Genomic DNA, 6,720 nt, shown 5'->3' on the forward strand with positions numbered 1-6,720 from the left:
CCTCCAAACAGAGAGGAGAACTGAATAATTTCTCAGGGAATGGGGAAAATGTAGACCTTCCAGCTCATTTAGACGATCCACCTTTTCCTATTAGTATTACCTGAGTGATCCCATACTTACTTGAACTCTGAACTTTGCTTTTCCTTGGTAGAAATGCTGAAGACATTTCATATCTTCACCCTTATGAAGGAGAAATTTCTAGAAATGATTTGTAGAAAAACCAGGTTAGTGTTGTTGGGCAAATATTAGGTAGAAAGCATTGCAATATTTGAGCAGTGAAGAGAGCATATCTAGAAAACTGGAATGAGAGTAGATTTTCTTAGGGAATGTAGTCCTATTTTATATTTCACAAGCCATAGAAAGAGGCTGGAGCGGGCTAAACATGATACTGTTCTCAGAGTTTTGGACGGTGCCAAATCATCCATTCTTTGTGGCAATCTTATCAGAGAAATATTTGGCAACAAACTTTGCGTGGACAAAGACCCTCCACAAAAATCTTTTTGTAGGAAAATGCATGTTGTTCTTCTTGCTCAATATTTTCTTTTAAGACTGTCCCTTAAATTAATATCTTACAACTGAATTGCAGTCACCAGCCTCCAGCTGGGGCAAGGAAAGTGGACAAAGTCAGAGATGAGGAATCAGGTGACCTGATTCTTGTTAGAGCTCAGTCACTCAACTCAGTCACTCACTAGCTGTGGGATCTCAGCAAGTCACTTAACTTGCTTCATTTTAAAAATTGAATTAATATTACTTCTAAGCTTTTTGACCTTTTAAAGTGGTAGCTTGTTTAAACATTAAGAGAATCCCATCCAAAAAGATCATGCCTGCATTTATTTTGTGGATGGACAAACCGCTATTTTATCAGTGATATTCATTCATCAAGAACCACAGAACATAAGTGTTAGTGCTTGGGCATTCAAGTCTGGCAGACCTAGGATTGGCTTCACCTCTTTAAGTCTCAGTTCCTCATTTAAAAATTGACATTGAAAATAGCACCTACCACAGGAAGTATTGGGAGGATTCAATAATATAATGTACATAAAGCATGTAGCACAGTGCTTGGCTCATAACAGGTGTTCAATAAATCTTTGCTGAATATGTGGATGGAAACATTTATTGAGTAGCTACTTCATTCAAGGCTCTTGTTGAGGCATTGAGTTTAGAGAGAAGGTCGACATTGTCTAGGCCTTAGTGGATGAGAAAAAAACAAAACATTGATAATAATTGGCTTAGTCATTGACCATGGCCTTCATCATGGACATTTATGTTATTTGCAAATTTTATTATTAGAAACAGTGCTTCAGTAGACATTGTTGTCCATAAGCTTTGAATTCATTTCAGATTATAGTTCCTTAACCTAGATTACTGGAGTGGAATTAGTGGGTCAGATGGTGTGATTCACATTATGCCAGAGGCAAGCCCCAGGATCCTGAGAGTACTAAAAAGGGCAGACATCACGTGACCCAAGCAGGCAGAAGAAGACAGTGAGTGAAAGGTCATGGATGAGTTTTAAAGGAAGAGATGACAACAATACCAAGAATATTAGGAGGCAGATACTATTATTATTCCTCCCATTTTACAGATAAGGAAACAGAGGTAGTAGAGGTTGTAACATTTGCCCAAGGCCCCATAGCTAGCATGGGGTAGAGGCTGGGTCCTAACTAAGGCTGTCTGATTTTGCTTACTGTGTGTGGGGGAAGTTGGAGGGGTAGGAACAGAGGGAAAGGGGTAGTGAGGAGTAGATAGAAAAGGAGAAAAGGGGAAATGGAATTCCAAGGAGAAGAGAGAGCATGTGCAAACATAGAAAGTCTGAAAGACCGTGGTGCTGTTCTAGGATTGTAGGAGATTTTTATTGTTGTGAACAGTAGGAACAGCTCCTATTAGAGCCCTTCTGGACAACTATTGAAATATTCCAAGCTACTTAAAAATTGTTTCTGAAAGTCCCAACTAAGCTCACCTCAGTGACTTTGAAGGGCTATTGCTCAGATAACTCAAGACAAGTTCTTTGAAAAATGCAAGATTCTATAAAAATATGAATATTTATTGCTATTACCCAAGTGAGGAAAATAGGAAGTGATTCAATTCATATTCAATTAAATTTGTCTACTTTGACTTGTCCATATGCTTCTCTCACTAGCTGTTAGCATGCTCCTGGCTGGTGAATAATCGTTCTGTAGATGGGGTATCTACGGCTTGCTGAGCTTGTAGCTCAGTGCTTTATGAACAATGTTTCTTGTCCTTTTAACTACATTCCAAGGTAGGTGTTTTCATACCCATTTGCAAATGAGTAAATTGAGCTGAGACATGTTAGGTGGTTTTTCCCAGAGATGCACAGTGGTGCAGGGTGAAGCTATTCTTTAAGCCTTCTTCAACCTGTCCTCAATGTGTAGCAAGCAGCAGGCCAGAAAAAGAGTCGGGGTAACTCTGACTTCTCTGATCATCCCAAATCTGCCTTTCTGCTTCTTTCTTATACCAGGAAGACAAAGAAAATGGCCCCCTAATAGGTCTTCCCATCTTCAAATTGCCCACCTCCAACTTCTGTGCATTCTGCTTCCCTGAGCATCTCACACCCTCCTCTCACGTCATTCATTGCTCTCACCCCTCTCACGGTCCCCACTGCCTCAGGGGCCACGGCATGCTCTTTTGCTGGCCATAGACTCTGTGCCTCCACTATATGTTGGGTACTTCTACCTGCCTGGTTTATCCCCTGATTCTTGTGACAGTCCAGTGAGGCAGGTATTATGACTTGTATTTTACAAGACTAGGAATATGAGGCCCAAAGACAATAAAAGGTCTAAGGTTACAGAGCTTATAAGTGGCGAAGCCAGCTGGACTCGAACTGTGTGCTCATTACAATCTTCAGAGACCAATGAGGGATCCTGCCATCTGTGTGGAGTCCACATTTAATGCTTATAACAAACACAAGACACAAGGCAATTCCTAACCTTTCCTCCTTCCTAGGAGGATGAGCAGAGTTTCGCCTTTCACTCAGACGAAGGGACAAAGGGTCCTGTTTCTGTCCAGATTGCTCACTTTCTTTCCCTCTAGAGGAAACAAGAAGGCAGGTAAAGAGGGAGAAAGGCCCAGAGTGCCTGTTCACCAGTCTCAGCTGTGTTGTAAGATTGAAAAACCTCAATGAAGAATGCCACTTCCCAAAGGGCAGAAAAGAGGGGTGTAGTTCACTGTATCACTGCTGAGTTGCCATCGATCATGACTCTGGATTCTAGGATCAAGAAGAGAAATGCACCTTTCCCAAGGGTTTCACTTAGTGTTTATCTCTCTCTCTCTCTCTCTCTCTAATCTATGTATCTCTAATTATCCATCTAACTATATCTATGTATCTATCTATCTCTATGTAATCCCTATGTATCTATCTAATCTCTATTTATCTATCTATCCATCTGTCTCTCTCTCTCTCTATCAATCAATCAATCAATCAATCAACTACAGGCCTAGATTACCCAGAATTAATATGTCCCAAATGGCAAAGAAAGGGCATCTTGAAATATGAGTTCAAATCCTAGGTCCACCACTTGCTTGCCTCCTTGAGCAAGTGATTGGACTTTTTGGACTTTCCTCACCTGTAAAATAAAGACAACATTTACTCTGAGAAATCGTTGCACAGGGTAATGTGGGCAAAATGTCTTACATTACACCCAGCATACCCACAGGTGGTCAATGGATGGCATCTGTAATTACTGAGAACAAAGATAATTCTGTGTCTATACCATGTTTTCACAACCAACTTCTTTGGCCATTTGGATGAGGGCTCAAATTGATTTGGAGTTTTTTGATGTCAAGATGTTTCATGTGTCGCATTCAGGCTCCATTGCTTACCCAATTTTTCTTCTTCACCATGAGAGAATAATTTATTCATTAATTATCATAATTATCATAATAATTTATTCATTAATTATCTATTTCTCCATTTACCCAGTAGCTAACCTAGTTAACAAATTAATTAATTTATTCACTCACTTCTTCAACTACACATCCAATGAAGACTTATGAGCTCGGTGCTGGCATAGGCCCTGGGGAAGCACAGGTGACTTGAATGTGGGTCCTGCCTTGGGAAACTGTGGGGAGATGCTCAGGGGAAGGGTGAACTCAGCCTTTCACAAGCTGCCATAATCCAGGAATTCTCTAATGTGCAATTTAATTTACATTCCAGAATAATCCAGTGAGATGAGCATCACTCTCATGGATTAGGACAGGGAGGGTCCTTCCTATATCCAAGGTCACACAGCTGACTTGTGGTAGCACATGGATTTCTGCCTCATCCTATACCACATGCTTTTTCAGCATGTCATGTGGCCTCGCACAGTGCCATAGAGACAGACACATAACCAGTTAGTTTCACGGAGAGGGTCTAGAGGCATAAATAGGAATACATAAGGTCAGTGGAATGTAATGTTACTTAGTTTCACAGTCATTGGTATTCCACCTGAGCCTATGATTGGCCTGGTCTGTACAGTGATACCCCGTGGTCTGCCTTCGTATTATGATGTAAGCCCCATCTTCCCCTTTTTTCTCCTCTGGATTCACTTTATACACCACACGCTTTACAAGCCTCCCATGTTGGTGTCCTATCCTCTCGTTTTGCTTTCTTCTTGGGGAGGGTCACCGATACCTCTCTTCTCTTTCCAGCCCTTTGCTGACACTGTCCTCTCCACCTAGGTGCCCACTTTCTCTACTGTCTGTTGAAACCATACTCCAGCAAAAGCAACCTGCCCTTCTCTGAACCCTTTTTATCTTTTTCTTGTCACTTTTTCTTTTTCTTATTGACTACTCATTCCTCTTACACTCTCCACCTGACTATTCCTTGAAAGTAATAGATGTGTTCAATATCTTTTGCCAAGCCCTGTGGTGTGTACCCAGGAGGCAGACGGTATACCTTAGATAAATGCAAAATGCCATATCCAACCTTTGTAGCTGAGCCCAGTTACCTCCTTGCTATTTGATCCAAATTAGCCCTGCACAATGGGAATACTCAAATTTGCCATGAGCCTACAAAATGTATCCAACCAGGTTGGCAGATTGGTTTTTTTGATAACAAAGATGCTTGTTGTGTCCTAACCACCATGTCACCTCCTAGGAATTCAGCAAGACATTGGCTCTTTCCCCCAGGAACTCAGCAAGGGGGCAGGGGTGGTCAGTGGGTGGGGAGGATTGGCAGAAGGCAGGAAAATCAATGATACTGTCCACCACAATGCAGAGTGCACAACAATGGCCACCTTATCTATCTTGGGGTGGCAGGTGTCAAGAAAAGATTCCCAGGGGTGGCAGCCTTTAGTTAAATTGTGAAGAAGCAGAATGAATTATAGAGATATGGGGGAGAGGGAACCATGAGTATCTGAAGCTCATGAAGAAGAAACAGCACATGAGAAGGCCTTAGAGAGTAAATTATTGTGATGCATTTGAAGGACTTGTAGCTAAATATGGCCTTGGTTTCTCTTAATTGTAAAGTGAAGGATGAATGTCTAAGGACTCTCTAAAAATTCTATGATTTGACAGATCGAGTATTATACCTCGGTAAGAACTTAAACTCCAAGTACAAAGTGGATTGTAAAAGGAATTGGATATTTAATCTCTATTCTTTACAAATATTCCTACAAAGTGTTCATGCAGCTAGCTCTAGGCAATTTTCTCAGATTTTGAGATTGAAAACGTTGTGCAAAGAACCAATCAGTTCAGAATCTATAGAGGGCTGATCTGATTAAGTATCTTGAGGAAAGTAAAACACTTTCAGCAAATTGACATTGTCATATTCTATCCCTGTTTCTTTTAAAAATGAGATTATTCATTTTAGCCCCAGGATCTCAGAGTGAATAGAAGTGTTGAATACTAATGTTTTCAAAATAACTACAGAATCACACTTGCTTTAAGACAGAGAAAGTATTTCCTATTCAATTACACATTATGAAAGATGGCCTTAGGTTCTGCCACTGGGAATGGCTAGTAAAAGCTGCTTATTTCTGGGAAAATATGGTGAGCAGAGCATTGACTGAACACCTGCTCTTTGTTGGTTACCTCCAACACCTTCAGCTTCTAATCCTCACAACAGCCCTAAGACCTGTTCATTATCCTGTGATGGTTCAGTGAGGTCACTCAGCCTAGAAATTATAGATTTGGGATTTCAACTCAGGTCTGTGTGACACCAAGACCCACTGGCCTGCCATACCACTTCTTGTAGTGGACATTGTTTTTGCTGGCCTGTACTTTATTCTCTTTTCTTCTGATATTAGCAGCTTGATTTTCCTCTGAGGACTCATCACTTCTTCATCCTCAGGTCTGTTGATTTTGCTGTGGTTGGTTCTAAAACTTGGCCCTGGAGATGAGCATGTGGTCCACATGTGGTCCATCAGTATCTTGCATTTCAGCTGGCCCTGGGAATCAGTTTAGGGATTGCCCTGTGATCCAAGCCAGGTCAGTAAGACAATTCTGAGACTTTTTTTTTTTTTGTCACCATTGTAAAAGAGAATTATTTTCCCCACTGGAATTGTGAGTTGCAAGGATACTATAAGCCTTGAAATACCAGACCACACAGATAGGATTTGGCTAGAGATGGAACCAGCACAGAGGAAAAGACAAACAAAAGGTGGAGAGTAGGGTGATTGACTTGTTCTGGTTTTCCTGTACTTCCTCAGTTTTAGCACTGAAAGTCCCACAGCTCAGGAATCTCCTTATCCAGGCGAGCCAGGGCCATTTGTCGTTCTACTG

Source organism: Mandrillus leucophaeus, unplaced genomic scaffold, assembly GCF_000951045.1.
Source record: "Mandrillus leucophaeus isolate KB7577 unplaced genomic scaffold, Mleu.le_1.0 Scaffold372, whole genome shotgun sequence".
NCBI lineage: Eukaryota > Metazoa > Chordata > Mammalia > Primates > Cercopithecidae > Mandrillus > Mandrillus leucophaeus.